The sequence below is a fragment of the Microtus oregoni genome, unplaced genomic scaffold (assembly GCF_018167655.1).
Source record: "Microtus oregoni isolate MIOR12 unplaced genomic scaffold, Mior012 000056F_ref0000123, whole genome shotgun sequence".
In the NCBI taxonomy this organism is placed as follows: Eukaryota; Metazoa; Chordata; class Mammalia; order Rodentia; family Cricetidae; genus Microtus; species Microtus oregoni.
In genome coordinates, this window is record NW_024543832.1 from 7,752,705 (window position 1) to 7,773,523 (window position 20,819).

General features: G+C 42.8%; 1 pseudogene; it reads right to left on the reverse strand.

The window, feature by feature from the left end:
* Positions 1-8,503: 8,503 nt before the first annotated feature.
* LOC121438672 lies at positions 8,504-18,369 on the reverse strand (annotated as a pseudogene).
* Positions 18,370-20,819: the final 2,450 nt, after the last annotated feature.

Below are 20,819 nucleotides of genomic sequence, written 5' to 3' on the forward strand. Positions count from 1 at the left end.
GAATATTTAAATGAATATCTTTCTTTAAGTTGGGAAAGTTTTCTTCCATAATTTTGTTGAAAATATTTTCTGAGCCTTTGAGCTGTGACTCTTCTCCTTCTTCTATTCCTATTATGCTTAGGTTTGGTTTTTTTATTGTGTCCCATAGTTCCTGAATGTTTTGTGTTGAGAATTTGTTGGCTTTGCTGTTTTCTTTGATCTGTTCGTTTATTTTCTCTATGGTGTCCTCAGCATCTGAGAGTCTTTCTTCTAGCTCTTGTATTCTATTGATTATGCTTGTTTCTGTAGACTCTGCTCGTTGGCCTAGATTTTCCATATCCAGCTGGTCCTCAGTTTGTATTTTCTTCTTTGCCTTCATTTCAGTTTTCAATTCTTGAACTGTTTCCATTACCTGTTTGATGGTTTTTTCTTGGTTTCCCAGGGTATCATGTACGTATTTACTCATTTCTTCAAACTTTTTGTTATACTTCTCATCCATTTCTATAAGGGCATTTTTTACATGTTGTTTAAGGGACTCTATTATCTTCATAAAGTCGATTTTTTCCACTTCTTCTGTGTTAGGTTGTTCAAATACTTCTGTTGTAAGATCATTGGGTTCTGATGTTTTCATGTTGTTTTTCGGATTATTGGGTGAGTTCTTGCCTTGGCGCCTGCCCATCTCCTCCTATTGATCCTATCCAATGGATCCTTTAGAAACCGGATCAGGTTTCCCTGCTGGCCAAGGGCTCCGCTTACAAAATGCCCTCACTCTCTTTTGTGGTTCCTGCTGCAGGCCAAGAACCCTCTCACCCCTCCGAAGGATCTTCAGGACAGGACCAGGCTCCCCTTGTGCCAGTGACCTGGCCAACCAAAGGCCTACCTCTTTGATTCAATTGTAGTAGGGTGATCTGCTCTCCTTATTGCACGCCTGTCCCAGCTGCTTGGGTCTGGCCGCTGCTCAGCCGCGTCTGGCGCCTCCGCCATGCTGCCGCCGATGCGCCGCGTCTGGCGGCGCCGCCGCCGCCGCTGCGCCGCGTCTGGCGCCGCCACCGCTGCGCCTCTGTGCGTCTGGCACCGCCGCCGCTGCGCCTCTGTGCGTCTCACAAATTGTATTCTTTTAAACACTGCTTGGCCCATTAGCTCTAGCCCTTACTGGCTAATTCTCATATCCCAATCAACCCATCTCTAATAATCTGTGTAGCACCAGTCTTACCAGGAAAGATTCAGCATGTCTGACCTGGCAGCTTGCTTCATTGCGTCTGCCCCAGAGAGGAGAGAAAATGGCGTCTTTCTGAGGCATCTTACCTCACTTCCTCTTCCTCCCAGCATTCTGTTCTGTTTACTCTACCAACCTATGTTCTAACCTATCAGGGCCAAGCAGTTTCTTTATTAATTAACCAATGACCTTCCTCCATCAGTTGTTAGAAGAAATATGTCACTTGGGTGCAGGCTTTGAGGTCTCCTATGCTCAAACTAATCCTAGTGTTGCAGAAATACTTCCTGTTGCCTGCAAGATGTAGGACTCTCAGGGACAGGGACAGCACCATGATTACCTACATGCCATCATGTCCCACCATGATGATAATGGACTGAACCTCTGAACTGTAAACAAGCTACCTCTTTTCCTTTATAGGAGTTGCCACTGTCATGGTTTCTCTTCATAGCAATACAAACCCAAACTAAGACAGTCTGGAGAATCTCTGAGCAACTGCAAACCCTAACAATCTGAACTGGCCATTATATTTACATGTAAAATGTAACATACTGAAGTACACTGTGGACAAGTGGGAGGAAAAAATTTAATCTGTCTAACTAAATAGAATTTAACTAGCACGCCTAGGCTACACAGTGAGTTCCAGGCAAGCCAAGGTAGAATAAGACCAAACAAACAAACAAAAAACAAGAGGGCTGGGGATGTGGCTACCTTGGTGGAAACTTGCCTAGCATACATGAAATTCTGGGTTCAATCTCCAATCCATGGTTACAATCCCAGCAACTAGGAGGCAGAATCAAGAGGATGAGGAATAAGGTCATCCTCAGCTGCAGAGTGTGTTTGAGGCCTGGGATACATGAGACCCTGCCCCACCAACAAGCAGAAGGCTCAGGGTTTTTGGGTCAATCTATTTTAGTAAGAAACTTGAGCTTGTCACCAAGTTTAACCAAACTTACTCAAATTGTGCTCTGACCTAAATGCACCCAGACACACACAAAATAAAAACAAATTTTAAATGTTTCAACTGACAAATGCAAAACAGTTCTTTATTACTACAGCATACAAAACATTTATAAGTAAACATGCAACATAGTTCAAGTTTAGAGGAATATCACCAGCCTTCTTCATATAGACATACAGAAATAGCTGGTTGTTTGTGCCTGTATAATCTTAGTTTTCTTCTTTCTTAAATTTATTTATTTATTAAAGATATCTGTCTCTTCCCCGCTGCTGCCTCCCATTTCCCTTCCCATGCCCCAATCAAGTCCCCAACCCTCATCAGCCCAAATGGCAATCAGGGTTCCCTGCCCTGTGGGAAGTCCAAGGACCACCCACCTCCATCCAGGTCTAGTAAGGTGAGCATCCAAACTGCCTAGGCTCCCACAAAGCCAGTACGTGCAGTAGGATCAAAAACCCATCGCCATTGTTCTTGAGTTCTCAGTAGTCCTCATTGTCTGCTATGTTGAGCGAGTCTGGTTTTATCCCATGCTTTTTCAGACCCAGGCCAGCTGGCCTTGGTGAGTTCCCTATAGAACATCCCAATTGTTTCAGTGTGTAGGTGCACCCCTCATGGTCCTGAGTTCCTTGCTCGTGCTCTCTCTCCTTCTACTCATGATTTGGACCTTGAGATTTCTGTCTGGTGCTCCAATGTGGGTCTCTGTCTCTGTCTCCTTTCATCACCTGATGAAGGTTAATATTCAGGAGGATGCCTGTATGTTTTTCTTTGGGTTCTCCCTCTTATTTAGTTTCTCTAGGACTACTAATTATAGGCTCAATGTCCTTTATTTATGGCTAGAAACCAAATATGAGTAAGTTCCTCCCATGCTCCTCTTTTTGGGTCTTGCTTACCTCACTCAGGATAGCGTTTTTTATTTCCATGCAAAATAGAAGAAGTGCTTGTTTTTTACTGCTGAGTAGTACTCTAATATGTATATATTCCATACTTTCTTGATCTATACTTCCATTGAAGGGCATCTAGGTTGTTTCCAGGTTCTGACTATTACAAACAATGCTGCTATGAACATAGTAGAGCATATACTTTTGTTGTATGATAAGGCCTCTCTTGGGTATATTCCCAAGAGTGGTATTGCTGGGTCCAGGGGTAGGTTGATCCCGAATTTCCTGAGATACCGCCACACTGCTTTCCAAAGTGGTTGCACAAGTTTGCATTCCCACCAGCAATGGATGAGTGTACCCCTTTCTCCATAACCTCTCCAGCAAAGACTATAATTGGTGTTTTTTATTTTAGCCATTCTGACAGGTGTTAGATGGTATCTTAAATTTGTCTTGATTTGCATTTCCCTGATGGCTAAGGAGGTTGAGCATGACCTTCAGTGTCTTTTGGCCATTTGAAGTTCTTCTGTTGAGAATTCTCTGTTCAGCTCAGTGCCCCATTTTATAATTGGGTTGATTAGCCTTTTACGGTCTAGTTTCTTGAGTTCTTTATGTATTTTGGAGATCAGACCTTTATCAGTTGCAGGGTTGGTGAAGATCTTCTCCCAGTCAGTGGGTTGCATTTCTGTCTTAGTGACACTGTCCTTTGCTTTACAGAAGCTTCTCAGTCTCAGGAAATCCCATTTATTCAATGAGGCCCTTAATGTCTGTGCTGCTGGTGTTATACGTAGGAAATAGTCTCCTGTGCCGACTGTTTTAGAGTACTTCCCACTTTCTCTTCTATCAGGTTCAGTGTATTCGGACTAATATTGAGGTCTTTAATCCACTTGGACTTGAGTTTTGTGCATGATGATAGATATGGATCTATTTTCATTCTTCCACAGATTGACATCCAGTTTTGCCAGCACCATTTGTTGAAGATGCTTTCTTTTTTCCATTGTATACTTTTAGCTCCTTCATCGAAAATCAGGTGTTCATAGGTTTGTAGGTTAAAGTCGGGGTCTTCTGTTCAATTCCATTGGTCAACTTCTCTGTTTTTATGCCAATACCAAGCTGTTTTCAATACTGTAGCTCTGTAATAGAGTTTGAAATCAGGGATGGTAATGCCTCCAGAAGATCCTTTGTTGTATAAGATTGTTTAGGCAATCCTCGGTTTTTTTTTTTGTTTTTCCATATAAAGTTGATTATTGTCTTCTCCAGATCTGTGAAGAATTTTGATGGGATATTGATGCGGATTGCATTGAATCTATAGATTGCTTTTGGTAGAATTGCCATTTTTACTATGTTGATCCTCCCAATCCAAGAGCAAGGGAGATCCTTCCATTTTCTGGTGTCCTCTTCAATTTCTTTCTTCAAAGACTTAAAGTTCTTGTCAAATAGATCTTTCACTTTCTTGGTCAAAGTTACCCCAAGATATTTTATGCTGTTTGTGGCTATCATAAAAGGTGATACTTCTCTGATTTCCCTCTCTGTTTACTTATCCTTAGTGTATAGGAAAGCCACTGACTTTTTGGAGATGATCTTGTATCCTTCCACATTACTAAAGGTGTTTATCAGCTGTAAAAGTTCTTTGCTAGAGTTTTTGTGGTCGCTTATGTATGCTATCATATCATCTGCAAATAATGAAAGCTTAAGTTCTTCCTTTCCAATATTAATCCCCTTGATGCCCTTATGTTGTCTTATTGCTGTTGCTAGAACATCAAGCACTATATTGAACATGTATGGAGTGAGTGGACATCCTTGTCGTGTTCCTGATTTTAGTGGGATGGCTTTGAGTTTTTCTTCGTTTAATTTAATGTTAGCTGTCGGCTTGCTGTCAATAGCTTTTATTATATTTAAATATTGTATCCCTAATCTCTCCAAGACCTTCATCATAAAGGGGTGTTGAATTTTGTCAAATGCTTTTTCAGCTTCTAATGAAATTATTATATGGGTTTTTTTCTTTCAGTTTATTTATATGATGGATTAAATTGATAGATATGTGCATGTTGAACCAGCCCTGTATCTCAGGGATGAAGCCTACTTGATAATAATGGATAATTTTTTGCCAGTATTTTATTGAGAATTTTTGCCTAGATATTCATGAATGAGAAAGGCCTGTAATTCTCTTTCTTGGTTTGGTCTTTGTGTGGTTTTGGTATCAGGGTAACTGTAGCTTCATAAAAGGAATTTGGCAATTCCTCTTCTGTATCTATATTGTGAAATACATTAAGGAGTATAGGTATTATGTCCTCTTGGAATTTCTGGTAGAATTCTGCATTGAAACCATCTGGTCCTGGGCTTTTTTTTTTTTTTTTTGGAAGGGAGATTTTTGATAACAGTTTCTAGTTCTTCACAACTAACAGGCGTTTTTATATCATTCACCTGGTCTTGGTTTGGCTTTGGTATATGGTACTTATCTAAAAAAAAATGTCCATTTCTTTTGCATTTTCCAGTTTCGTGGCATACAGGATTTTGTAGTTAGATCTAATGATTCTCTGAATTTCTTCTATGTCTGTGGTTATATCCCTCTTTTCATTTCTGATCTTATTTATTTGCGTGTTCACTCTCTGTTGTTTAATTAGTTTGGATAGGGGTTTGTCGATCTTGTTGATTTCTTTCCAAGAACCAACTTTTTCTTTCATTGATTCTTTGGACTGTTTTCTGTGTGTCTATTTTGTTGATTTCAGCCCTCAGTTTGATTATTTCCAGTCCTCTACTCCTCCTGGGCATGTCTGCTTCTTTTTTTCTAAAGCTTTTAGGCGTGCTGTTAAGTCCCCAATGTATGCTTTCTCTGTTTTCTTTAAGTGGGCAATTAGTGCTATGAACTTTCCTCCTAGCACTGCTTTCATTGTGTCCCATAGGTTTCAGTATTTTGTCTCTTTATTTTCATTAAATTTGAGGAAGACTTTAATTTCTTTCTTAATTTCTTCCTTGACCAGGTGTGGTTCAGTAGTTGACTGTTCAGTTTCCGTGAGTTTTTTGGCTTTCTTGGGGTAGCATTGTTGTTGCCTTCTAACTTTAATCCGTGGTGATCTGATAAGACACAGGTGGACATTGATTTTTTTTTTTTGTATCTTTGGAGGTTTCCTTTGTTTCTGAGTATGGGGTCAATTTTTGAGAAGGTTCCATGAGCTGCAGAGAAGAAGGTATATTCTTTCCTATGTGGGTGGAGTGTTCTATAGATGTCTGTTAAGTCCATTTGCTTCATTACCTCCAATAATTCCCTTAATTCTCTATTGGGTTTCTGTCTGATTGAACTGTCCTTTGGTGAAAGAGGTTTGTTGGAGTCTCCTCTTACTAGTATGTGTGGTTTGATATCTGCCTTGATTTCTAGTAATATTTTTTTACATAAGTGGGTGCTTTTATATTAGGGGCTTGATATTCAGGATTGAGACGTCATCCTGATGAATTGTTCCTGTTATGAGTATAAAGTGTCCATCTCGATCTCTTCTGATTGATTTTAGTTTGAAGTCAGTTTTGTTAGAAATTAGTATGGCCACACCTGTTTTTTTCTTAGGACCATTTGCTTGAAACACCTTTTCCCAACCCTTTGCTCTGAGTAGATGCCTGTCTTTGTGGTTGAGATGTGTTTCTTGCAAACAGCAGAATGTTGGATCCTGTTTTCGTGTCCAATCTCTTAGCCTGTGTCTTTTTATAGGTGAATTGAGACCATTAATATTAAGTGATATTAATGACCAGTGGTTGTTTACTCTGGTTATTCTTATTGTTTTTGGGAGTAGTGTTTGTGTGTCTCCCTTCTTTAAATTGTGCTGGTGAACGGTCGCTAGATGCCTGAGTTATTGTAGGCCGTGTTGGCTATGTTGGATTCCTTGGGTTGCGATTTTCCTTCTATTATTTTCTGTAGGGCTGGATTTGTGGCTACATATTGTTTAAATTTGTTCTTATCCTGGAATGTCTTGTTTTCTCCATTGATAGTGTACAGTAGCTTGGCTGGGTATAGTAGTTTGGGTTTGCATCCATGGTCTCTTAGTTTCTGCAGTAGCTCTATCCAAGACCTTCTGGCTTTCATGGATTCCATAGAGAAGTCTGGTGTAAGTCTGATTGGCTTACCTTTATAAGTTACTTGGCCTTTTTCCTTTGCAGCTCTTAATATCTTTCTTTAACGTGTATATTTTGTGTTTTGATTATTATATGGCGAGGGGATGTTTTTCTTTGATCCAGGCTCTTTTGTGTTCCGTATGCTTCTTGAATATTCAAAGGAATATCTTTCTTTATGTTAGGAAAGTTTTCTTCCATATTTTTTTAAAAATATTTTCTGGGCCTTTGAGCTGTGACTCTTCTCCTTCTATTCCTATTATTCTTAGGTTTGGTCTTTTTATTGTGTCCCATATTTCCTGAATGTTTTGTGATGATAATTTGTTGGCTTTGCTCTTTTCTTTGATCAGTGCATTTATTTTCTCTATGGTTTCCTCAGAATCTGAGATTCTTCTATCTCTTGTATTCTATTGATTATGCTTGTTTCTGTAGTCTCTGCTCATTGACCTAGATTTTCCATATCCAGCTGGTCCTCAGTTTGTGTTTTCTTCCTTGCTTCCATTTCAATTTTCAATTCTTGAACTGTTTACATTACCTGTTTGATCGTTTTTTCTTGGTACGTATTTACTCATTTCTTCAAATTTTTGGTTATACTTCTCATCCATTTCTATAAGGGTGTTTTTTACATATTGTTTAAGCGACTCTATTGCTTTTATAAAGTCATTTTTTTTCCACTTCTTCTGTGTTAGGGTGTTTAAGTCCTTCTGTTGTAAGATCATTGGGTTCTGGTGTTTTCATGTTGTTTTTCAGATTATTGGGTGAATTTTTGCCTTGGCGCCTGCCCATTTCCTCCTATCGATGCTATCTAATCGGTCTTTTAAAACTGGATCAGGTTTCTCTGCTGGCCAGGGGCTCCTCTTACAGAATTCCCTTGCTTTGTTTCCTGGCTCCTGCCAGGGGCCAAGATCCCTCCCACCCCTCAGAAGGGTTTTCAGGAACAGGCTCCCCATTTGCCAGGGGCCTGCCAACCAAAGGCCTACCTCTTTGATTTAATTGTAGTGGGGCGATCTGCTCTTGGTGTTGTGCACTGGTGCCTGCTGCCTGCGTCTGCCACCACGCCGGTCCCCGATGCCTGTGGCCTGCGTTGTCCACTGCCGCGCCGGTCCCCGCTGGTCCCCGCCTCCTGCAACCTGCATCATCTGCCGCCGCCTGCATCGTCTGCCTCTGCCTGCATCCAATCTTAGTTTTCTCATGTACCTCAGTGAACACTAAAGGAAAGGCAGTCAATGCATTTAGACATTGATGGTACTTACAGATAGACAGATCAGTATCAGAGTTTCGATTTAGTTTATTTCCCTTTACAGAGAAACTGTATTTTACCTTGGGCATCAGGCTCAAACCCTAAAGTCTGGTGATGTTCAGAGCAGCTTTGGAAAAGCTCTAAACAGCCATTTCCATTTTAATCACTAGATGTGAATTATAACCTTCAATCTAAAAGTCTTCAACTTTGAAATCATCAATTGTCTCAACTTTTCAAAGAATTTTGAGCTTTGGGAAAGGTCTGGGCTCTTGCTGAAGCTAAAAATAAAATCATGGTTTTACTTTATATCTGTTCCCATGTCTCCTTTTGAAACAACACAGTATTTTATCACAAAGTACTTCTTTACAGCAATGCAATACAGTACTGTCTTTTATTTCTGCAAGATTAGGGATTGCACCTAAGGCCTCAGAAAAGCTACATTAGTAATCTGCCATCAGCTATGGTCCAGCTTTGTTTGCCTTTTTATTCTGAGACACGGTCTTAGTCAAGGTATCTAGGCTTATGTTGAACCCACTCTGTAGCCCAAGCAATCCTTGGACTTGGAATGCTCCTGCTCCAGCCTAAGTAGCTGTGGATACAGGCTGAAGCCACCAGATAACTCCTGAGAAATACATTCAACACAGGGACACAATTCTTGACTTTACTGAGTCTAACTTTTTTCCTTAATGTTCACAAAACATGGACACTTATATACTTACTACCATTTCAATTTATTTGCTGGCTGCTGTATTATAGGAATTTGAAAGGAATTTAAAAAGACAGACTTTTTAAAGTTTAGTACTTAAGCCTAAAACTAAAGTCAAACATTTATTTTTCAGCTCCTCAAGTAAAACTATGAGTTAAAATGCATATCTCCTGGCTCTTCTCTCTAGTACTGATGCTTAATACCTTACTGTGTCCTGTGCTTGTGGTTGGTAAGACCAATGATGGCTTCATTCCTGCTTATCTCCTTTATTAAAAGCCCTGCATTTGGAGCACCTCAATGTAAGACAGCATCAACCAGAGTGCTTGTGATACAAAGGATGAACCCAATATTTTGTCAAGAGAAGGCACCAAGCTCAAAAATAAACATAACAGGTATATTTCTTACCTGAATTTTCAGGGGCTCAATATGATTCAGGTAAATAAATGTGTGCACCTCCCAATGTATGGACAAAATCCCCTGGCTAAAAAATGACCCACAGGAGAGAACACAGCAGTCAATATTTTCATGTAAATTCTTTAAGAACACATGATAAAACAGACTAGGGCTGTGAAATGGCTCCATGGGTAATGGCCCTTGCCAAGCCTGAAAACTTGAGCTCGATTCCTGGAAGCCACAGGGAAGAAGAGAAAGGACTCACACAGGCTGTGTTCTCGTCTATGCACACACTGTGGAAAATGTGGACCCCGTGTGTACACACACAATAGTACATTCTACAGGATATGCACATAGTTCAAAGCTTTCCACAAAAGTAACTTTTTCAGTGCTGTTTTTGAGAACTGTGTATGATGGCTTACACACATAGTCCCAGTACTTGGAAGGCTGAGAATTGGCATCATGAACCCAGGAGAGTGGGGCCTAAAGTCTTATGCAAAAGTTAACTTTATTCAGAACATCAGACAATTTATATTCTGAGGGTTAAGAGTCCCGTGAGTAAACTATACAATCACAAAGACCAGAAGCACATGGCAAAAACGTGTTTTTCCATGGAGACACATGAATACCAACAGCTGAAATAAACTCACTCCTATCTGCTACACCTTGAAGAAATATGAAAATACAGTCCAAGAACAAGTCTGTGTGTTGAAGAAACTGAAGTCACAAGACTCTTGTTGTCTTGGAGTTTTCTCACACGCACTCAAAGTTCTCAAGACTCCATTTTTGGACTGTGTTCTGACACTGAGACAGGAGGATCACTGTAGGTCCAAGGCTAGTCTGGACTAGAGAATGAGACTATGTCTCAAAAACAAAAACAAAACAAAACAAACAAACAAGCTACCCATATGAATGTTAGTTTCCTTAGGCAACAAGGTACCAGAAAGCTCCAAAAATGGTTATAAGGTAAGCCAGTACATGTCTTATTTACATGCATAAAATTTTAATACTAATCAGACTGAATTCCCTGCTATGAGTTAGTATATTCCATTGGCTATAACCACGTCTTCTGAAAGCAGCTCAGCTTTAGGCCTGTGATGTGTGCAATCATGTAGGTGAGAAGGGCATAGCTGGCAATGTTGAAGGGCACACCCAGGCCCATATCTCCCTACCTCTGGTAGAGCTGGCAAGACAGCTCCCCACTCGCTACATAGAATTGACAGAGGGCATGGCAAGGAGACAGTGCCATCAGGGGAAGATCTGAGGGGGTCAATGGTAAAAGAAGGAGGGGTTTGTTGCTCAACCACGTGACTGGAGACAGTTCCAGTGACCCACAGTGCCTCCGGCCACCTTGCTCCCTTTGGCTAACTAGCCAGTTTAGCCAAAGGAAGATGGCTGGGATGCTGTCTACCTTTTGGGTTCCAGGCACACATGATGATTCTTCTGTCATCAGGGCTGGTTTTGATGGTGTCAATCACTTTTTGCAGCTGGTCTACTCCTTGACCCGAGTAATCTGCAGAGTTGTCAGGAGAGCACATGCACATTTACATCACATCAGTCACAGCCTCTCATGTGATGACCCTGACAGCATCCACTCAATGCCCCCACCCATAGTTCTAATATACCCAGCAATTCTGAGTATTTCTAAGATCTTGCTGGGTTAAGCTCAATGTCCTTACACTAAAATCTAAGTTCTTTTCTACACAAGTCTTCTAAATATTTAGTCTGTTATAATGTCCCTCCCCTTAATACTGCCCCTGTTGCTAACTGCTGTTTGGATATGGTTTGAATGTGTCGCTCAAAAGTTCATGAGTTGAAATATAATTCTCATTTTTGGGTAGAAATTTAAATCAATTACACAGTCTTTAAGAAGTGATCAGGGGGCTGGAGAGATGGCTCAGTGGTTAAGAGCACTGGCTGCTCTTTCAGAGGCCCTGAGTTCAATTTCCTGGCAATCACATGGTAGCTTACATCTGTCTGTAATGAGATCTGGTACCCTCTTCTGGCCTGCAGGCATACATGCAGGCAGAACAATGTATATGTAATAAATAAATAAATCTAAAAAAGAGGTGTTTAGGATGAGAAAGTCATCAGGGTGGAGTTTTATGAGTGAGTCCTGGTGGCTTCACAAGGAACCAAAGGAGACACACTTATCATCTTTCACACCTAATACTATGTCACTGTCATCAAAATGTGGGCACTGAACCACCAGGACTGAGATCTAAGTTTTGTTATCTATGAGTTTAGGGTTGATCTTGTAATTTTTTTCAGTTCTATTACATGGCCTTTAATCCCCTGCCCCCTGCTGAGGTGTGGTAGCTTCAAGTTGATTTATTAACAGAACTCCATAGACTCTCCTCTGGATGTACTTTTACCAAGGTTAGTCAGTCAGTGCTCTGGCAGAGCTGGGTCTCTGAGGGAGGGGTTCCCAAAATCCCAGCTCCAAGAAGGCAATATTAAAGACTTGAGGATATGTTCTACAGCTAGATTGTGGTGGTGACTTTGTAATCTGTAAGTGTTAAAAAAAATCTGATAAATTACAGAATAGATTGTAATTATTTCCTATAGGAGAAAAAGGAAGAAAGAACAGGAAAATTATCTGCACTAAAAAATTTAAATCTACAAGACCTAGTTTCAGGACAGCTAGGGCTGTTATACGGAGAAACCCTGCCTTCAAAAACCAGAATAAATAAACAACTAAAAGTAAAAAAAAAAAAAAGACAATAAGCTAGGAGTTGTGGCTTATGCCTTTAATCCCAGCACTCAGGAGACAAAAGCAGGAGGATCTCTGTGAGATCCAGAGGCCAGGCTTGTCTACACACACACACACACACACACACACACACAGAGAGAGAGAGAGAGAGAGAGAGAGAGAGAGAGAGAGAGAGAGTTCTAGAATCATTAGGGCTAAACATCGAAACAATGTTATAAAACGGACAAAATAACCAAAACAACAAATGGTGGTCAGGTGAACATGATGGCTCATTCCTATAATTCCAACAGGTGAAAGGTAGAGACAGGAGGATCAGGAGTTGATGGCCAGCTACAGCTTCCTAAGACCTAGCTGCTCCTACCCCATCAAGACAAATTCCAGCACCTGGGGAGGGCAGAGGCTGACAGTTCATGGGCAGCCTTGTCTATTATAATTAGTTTCCAGCTAGCCAAACTCTGACTCTAAATAAGATAAAATATGTACACACATTAAATTTATATTAAAACTGTTTTGGGGGCTGGAGAGATGGCTCAGTGGTTAAGAGCACTGACTGCTCTTCCAGAGGTCCTGAGTTCAATTCTCAGCAACCACATGGTGGCTCACAACCATCTGTAATGAGATCTGGTGCCCTCTTCTGGCCTGCAGGCATATATGCAGGCAGAATACGGTATACACAATAAATAAATAAATATAAAAAAAAACTGTTTTTGCATTTTTACTATATTCCTTTATTTTGTTTTTTTTTAAAAAAAACTTTTTTTTTATTTATTTAACTTTATTATGTTTGTTGGTGTGAAGGTGTCAGATCTCATGGAACTGCATTTTCAGACAGTTGTGAGCTGCCATGTGGGTGCTGGGAATCGAACCCGGGTCCTCTGGAAAAGCAGTCAGTGCTCTTAACCGCTGAGCCATCTCTCCAGCCCCTTATGTGTGGCATATACTTTGGCACGTGTAGTCTAAGAAGCTGTGAGAACATATTCTCTCCTACCACACGGGTTCCTGAGGATCAAACGCAGGTCTCCAAGCTTGGAAGCACAGACTTTAGCTGCTGAGCTATTCACACTCTATGCAGCATCACACTATTCTGTTGCAGAACTTCTCAAGTAACTCCATGCCCACTAACACTATCACATTACACTCCAAGCCCAGCAACCTCTTCTCTTCTCTCTACCTTTACCAATTTGCCCATTCCTAGTCCACAACTTCCAAACATCACCAGCATTGAAAACATCTTGATTGCAGGCAAACACAACTGAAAATTTTTGACACTAGGCCTGTCTCTTCTATTCTATTGCTGTGAAGAGACACGCTGACCATGACAACTCTTATAAAAGAAAGGGTGTATTTGGGTCTTGCTTACAGTTTCAGAGGTTTAGTCAATTGTCAGCATGGTGAGAAGCATAGCATTATCCAGGCAGACATGGTGCTGGAGAAGTAGCTGAGAGTTCAACTTCCAGAACTACAGGCAGCAGGATAAGAGGCACTGGCTACCAAAACCTCAAAGCCCATCCCCAGTGACACACTTACTCCAACAAGGCCATAGTATTAATCCTTTCAAATCACACCACTCCTAAGCATTCAAACACAGGGGCTTACCTGAGCATGGGGGCATTCTTATTCAAACCACTACAAGGCCCAAATTCTTTCCACTGGCTAGAAGGAGGTGACGGGACCCTTGAAAAGAAAAGCATACTGTCCAGGCTGCTGGTGTCTGCCCAGCCAGTAATTTATTACTTCCTGCACACACTGGTGTATATACATATACACCAGTGAGACATTAACTTTAGAACCTGGAGGAGGCTGGTCTCTGACACTCAAACAGTACCCAGAGAGAGGGGATGCCAATCACTACATGAGGAGTTTTCTTAACCTCTGTCCCCACAGAGCAGGAAGGGGAGGGTTAACGGTACATAGACACCACACCACACACAGTTTGCAAGTGCTGCAGAGTTGCAAAGGGAAATGTTCTTCATGGGTAACTCCTGCACCTCATCCCGGAGGAGCCTCCTTCTATCCTAAATCCTAACACGGACAGGACAGACCAAATCTGCCACCACTGGTCAATGACACAGGTGGAGAAAGTTCCAGTCATCCAGTAATGCCCAGTAAATGCTAGGCACCAAGAGTATGATTTGGCCTTTGTGACATTTTTTGTGGCTTCTCCACCATTACCCAGCACAGCTTCTCACAAATCAGTTACTTACCAACTCCCATTATATGGACTTTTTTCCCACATCTAAGATGGATCTTTGAGGAAGAACACCCAGAAAACCTGAGGCAATAATATCTCCTCACCTGAATTCATATCTTTGTAGTCTGTGTCAAAATGTCTCCACTGGAAACCACAAACTGGGCCCAGGTCCCCTTCCTGCCATGCAGAGAATCCCAGGCTGTCCAGAAAAATCTCAGGACCCATTGGCATCCCAGATTCTCACTCCTTTGGAGGACAGTTTCTTAGCATTTGTGGATCCCTGAAAGATTGAGAATAGAATAGGCACACAGGAGGACTCTGCGTCACTCATCTCCTACCCATGGCACACTATCCACATGCAGCCTAGCTTTAAGCATGCTGGTCCTGGCCAGGCTTCTGAGTTAGTATAGAATGGTCTTACCCTATTAGATATTTCCTCAAGGTATTTCTTCTATTCCCTTCAACTTTCCAAAGTCTTTGTGTATGTATACATACATGTAAGCATGCCATGGTGCATGCACACAGTGAACTTCTACCTTATTTGAATTGGGTGTCTCTCTTGTTCCTGTTGCTATAATACCTACCCCAAGCTAGCTAGCTTGTGAGCTTCCAGTAGATTTCCATCTCCATCTCCCACAGAAGTACCAGGATTAGATAGCACTACCACACAGAGCTTTTTCTCAAGACAGGGTTTCTCTGGGTAACACTGCTGGCTGTCCTGGAACTTGCTTTGAAGACCAGGCTGGCCTTGAACTCATTAAGCTCTGCCTGCCTCTGCCTCCCAAGTGCTGGGATTAAAGGGGTGGGCACCACCGATCGGCCCAAGCAGAGCTTTTTAGGAGGACTCCAGGGATCCAAACTCAGGCTGTCAGATTTGTGTGGCTAAGTGCATTACACCCACTGAGCCAAATCCCCAGCCTTCCCTCCAATTCTTTAAATACCTCCAAGTTCCTAAAACATTTCTACCTCATCTGCAGCTTTGAATTCCTTCATAAAACACACTCTATGTTGAAATGTGACACTCCAAGTGGACTTGTTCAACACTGCATGTGCGGTCTGTTCATGTGTCATATCTGGCTATCTGGAAAATGTGTATGCATGGGTACCCAAGCCCACAGAAGCCAGAGAGAACCCTGGCTGTTCTACTCTATTACTTCCTATCCTTTCCCTTGAGACAGGGTCTCCAAGTAAAGCTAGAGCTTATTTGGGCCAGACTCATGGCCAGCAATCACCAAAGTCCTCCTGTGTCTCCTTTCCCATTATAGCACTGGGGTTACAGGCACATGCAATCACACCCAGCATTTTTAAGCTTCATTTCTATGTTATGTGTATGTGTGTTTTAGCTGCATGTGTCTGAACACCATGTGCACACAGTACCCAAGGAAAGTAGAAGAGGGAGTCAGAAGGCTTGAACTGGACTTGCAGATTGATAGCCACTAACTGTGTTAAATGGGTGCTAGGAACTAAATCCTAACCCCCATCCTGAACATGAGCAACAGATGCTCTTAACCACTGAGTCATCTCTCCATTCCACACCCGGAATGTTTTATGTGACAACTGGGCCGGGCTGAACTCAGGCCCTCTTTGCCTACTGAGTCAGCATCCCAAGTACTCTAAAGAAGGGGCTGAACTTGTAGTATGGTCCAGAACTCATCTTGTCTCCAGGAGTACTCTAAGCCAGCACTGGACAGAACCTCACTTTTTCTGGACCACGATACAGGGCAGGAACTTGGGGCTCCTGCCATTTGTTACCACACCACTCCAGTATCACCCAGGTACCTACCTGACCCTGGTATCTACCAATTCAGCCATCAATAATGCTGAGCACATACCATGTGGCTGGCTGTATTTTAGTCCTGAGATACAACAGGAAAGAGGAGAAACAGATTTTCTACCTCGGGGAACTCACAGGACATTGCACTTATTTATCTCCCACCCAAAAGAGGGAAAACTGAAGGCTGATTTCTAGGTCAGCTGAAGATGTTTCCTATGAAGAAAAACAAAGAGGTGGCAGGAAGATCAAGGGTGTCGAGTGGGACTGGAAGGAAGAGAGAACTATCCTCCATATGGAAGGAAAGGCACTCGGTGATGGGAATGGCAAGTGCCAGAGGCCTGGTCAGGATTCTCCCAGTGTGCTCAGCTCAGTGACGAAAGCAGGATGAGAAGGACACAGAAAAGTATCTAGAGCCAGCACTAGAAAATGAGCCAGGGAAGTGGCAACGGCTGACAGCTACAGCTTTGACTTCTATTACCTCTTTTATTTTTCTTGATTTTTCGAGACAGAATTTCTCTGTGTAGCTTTGGAGCCTGTCCTGGAACTCGCTCTGTAAACCAGGCTGACCTCAAACTTACATAGATCCACCTGCCTCTGCCTCAAAGTGCTGGGATTAAAGGTGTGTGCCACCACCGCCTGGCTCACAGTTTGACTTCTAAGGTTTGTATTGCGAAGACAAGCAGCTTCCAACAGCAGCAGCACCATTACCTTGATAACCACAGCAACTCCTCCAAAACACCCTTCCAGAACACTCCTTTGGTTGTGAGCAGAGGAAATTCACCAGAAAAATAGTTTGTAACACAGTTAAATCATTCAGCTTTCTCTGTGAAGGGAAACGACCTGGGGGTGGACACACACACACAGACACACACACACACACACACCTGGAGTGGCTTCAGGAAAACTGGGAACTCCCACCCAGCTTCGGGCTAAGTCAGTGAAACCACAGGTCTGCATAGACACGGGGGTACCCATATGGCAAAGAGGAGTCCTCACCCACTACTGAGCCACTATCACTGTCACTGGTGTTTAATGACAATACCCAAAATGTGGCCTAGACACAACCTAAAGGCTCTCATACCCAAGTCCACCACGCTCCAGGAAGCATGATATCACTCTGGTAAAAACTGAAAACGTTTTCAGATATTTGGGGAGCAAACTGATCTAGCATCTAAAAACAGAAATGTTTATGCCTCCGAATGGCACCAGGGAACCCAAAAGCAAAACAGAAGAGAGACAAAGGGGCAGGGCAGGCAGCTCAATCATCAGACAAGGTAAAGAGGAAAGGCTCAGAGTATATGTTTGTCAGAGAGCAATACTTTCCTCTTTACTGTCTACATGAGAAAGCTGAATGAAGATTGGAGAAGTAGAATAACTTGTCTACAGTATCAGCAGAGGAAAGGGACTAAAACTGGGCATCAGAGTTCACTGTTCTAGGAGCCCTGTGCACTGGGTTAATCCATGCAATAGCTGCTGAAGTTCCCACCTCCAGAACATGCTTAAGATAAGTATACCCTCACTCAAAGTCTTGTGCTTGACGCCTGATGCCAGGAACCCCAAAAGAGCACTTCTTCCCTGGAGCCACTCTGTAGGCTCACACATCCTCTGAGTTGCTCTATAAAAGCCAAGGTTGTTTTGGGAAACCCCAGTTTCCGCCTCAGGCTTGGGTTCATTTTTTCCGTGCCTCTTTAACACCACCTAAGCCATTTTCACGCCAATTTTTAAAACAGTTGCAAAGGGGATAAGGGGAAAAAAGAGGAGGAGCACAAGTCAGGACTTGAGGGCAAGGTTTGGGCAGGTTTCTTTTACTCCAACCCTCGGAGATGCACGAAAAGTTGGAAACTAATGGGGGTTAAGAACAAGAGTCCAGGTTTACCTGCAGTAGCTATCACCTTGAGGCTCTAGGGCGAGAACGCAGAGCTTAGGACTCTTTGAGCCGGGGTCAGACTAACCATTGCCGCCAGCCCCGTGCCTTCGTGCCCAGCACGCTGCTCATCCTCCCACAGTCCTTCCGGGTAGTGGGGACTGGCCGCGGTCACCACTCAGGTTGTAACGCGCCTGCATGCCTAACACAGACAAGGTGCCGGTGCCCGTGCAGTCCTTCTTGAAACCGCAGCGCATAATGTGCTCCACCTGCCCCAGATACTGCAGTTCCCCGTGCCACGGTGCCTCCGCGCCCTGCTGCTGAGCGGCGGGCTGCAGCTTCAGCTCGGAGCCGGCGACTGGCATTGTGGACTGTTAGAGGCCTGTGGTAGGCGCCAAAGACCGATCTTTTTCTGCGCGATCTTTCCCCTACCTTTGGCGCCTCCCGCCCCTTCCTGCTGGGAAGCTTCTGACTGGCCACTATTGTCAGACCCCCGCCCATGGGGCTGAATTTCTGGCGCTAGCAGAGCAAACACAGGCTAGAGTTCCCAATTCTCTTGATTTATTTTGTCTTTGCATTAAGAGCCTATTGGTTCAGGGCGTGGTGACGCATGCCAGTAATCCCAGCTCGTGGGAGGTCGATCCAGAATTTAAGACAATCCGTTGTTTCACATCAAGTACAAGGCCATCCTGGGTATGAGAAGATGCACATTGTTAAAAATAATGATGGACTTTCAAGCATTCTTTATATGTGTACATTTAGTGTGCGTGGTGTGAGTGTGTGTGTGTGTGTCCGTCTGCTCGCGCATATGCGCACATACCTCATAGGTTTCTGCTCACACATTGGAAGTGTGGAACAGCTCAGGCTATCAAGCTTGGTGGCAAGCCCTTTACCGACGAAGCCATCTCTACCACTCTGCTCAACTTCTCAAATTTTAATGCCTCAATTTTCAGTTTTAAGGGAAGGCATCAAAGGTAATTATTGTTGATTAGAACCATTTGATGAGTACAAAATGTACTGATACGCGTGTTGTACGTGCAACAAGAGATCTGTATCTACCACTTTGAGTACATTGTAGGTACCCAACACACTTTTTAAATTTTGGTTATGTCTGGGACTATGAAGACTGGGAACTCACCAAGACCAGCTGGCCTGGGTCTGGAAAAGCCTGGGATAAAACCGGACTCTCTGAACATAACGGACAATGAGGACTACTGAGAACTCAAGAACAATCGCACTGGGTTTCTGATCCTACTGCACGTACTGGCTTTGTGGGAGCCTAGGCAGTTTGGATGCTCAACTTACTAGACCTGGATGGAGGTGGGGGGTTCCTTGGACTTCCCACAGGACAGGGAACCCTGATTGCTTTTCGGGCTTGGGGGGGACTTAATTAGGGGAGGGGGAGGGAAATGGGAGGCGGTGGCTGGGAAGAGACAGAAATCTTTAATAAATAAATAAATTTAAAAAAAAAGAATAAGATTGGGGCTCTACTGAAATGTACTAAACACTACCAACTTTTTCTTCTGTTGAGAATTGAACCCAGACTTCCCACATGTTCACACCACCACTGAGTGATAAATCCAGCCCAAGCCTGTATTTGTTTTTCCCTGAATCTAATGTTTGTCATTTTTGCATATGGTATGCATTTGGTAAGAATTCCCCCCCCCAAAGGCTTATGTGTTAAAAGACTTGCTGATCAAGTGGGGTCTAGTGATCAGAAGTAGTAATTTTTTAAGGCAATTCTGGGATCATGACTGCTCCCTGTTTTTTTTTTTTTTTTTTTTTTTTTTTTTTTGCTTCCTCCCAGCTATGAGGCAAGCAGGGTCTAACTTCAGTCCAGAGAGACATGATAACATGGTGTGTATAACAGAGTGAGGGGCTGTTCCCCCAAGACAAGAAGACAACTAAAACAAGCAAGACTTCAGCTGGAAGACCTGGATAAATCCAGAACCCCCCCCCAGCAGGAAGACAATAGCCAAAAATCTAAACAGGAAGAGAAGAATCAGGAATCTAGGATTAGCCCATTCAGTGACTGTGTTTCAGGAACTAGCTGAAGATAAAGTTAGATTGTAATCTTGAGAATAATCTTGAAAAACAGGGAATTTCCCCCTTTGTAATTATCATTGGTATTTTTGGAATAATGTGTTTTAGAAACTAGCTGATTATGACCTTGGGAGTGGTCTTGAGAGGCAGGGAGTTGCCCCCTTGTGATCATCACTGGTATTTTTGGAATTTTCTGTCACACCCTCCCTGCCCCTTTTGGATCACTTCTCCCAGTCACTCAGGGTCAAACTCTTCCCCTGTGTGGGTTATGAGTCTCAGCCCCAGTGCACTGGTTCCCATCTCATCTCATCATTAAACCTCGTGTGATTGCAGCAAGGACGGTCTCTCATGAGTTACTGGGTGGAGGGTGGTGTTATCCGGAGACTTGAGTGAGAGTCTCCCCAGCACTGGGGGTCTTTCACAGCCAAAATAAAGCATCCTAAGTTGACAGTCACAGTGGAAGGAAACCAACAGAACCATTCTCCTGTCTTCCTGCTAAAACTCAGCTTCAAAAGCTCCAGTTCAAAATGTCTATATTGTAGGCTCGGCAGCTGAGAGCACTGGCTGCTCTTCCAGGGGACCCAGGTTCAGTTTCAAGCACCCACATAGCAACTCACAACTGTCTATTTCCTCTTCTGGCCTCTGTGGGCACCAGACACCCACATAATACAAAGACATACATGCAAGCAAAACACTATATATATACAAAATAAAATAATTGTAATAGAAATAAAATTGATGATGGAATATGTACTATAAGAAATTACATAAT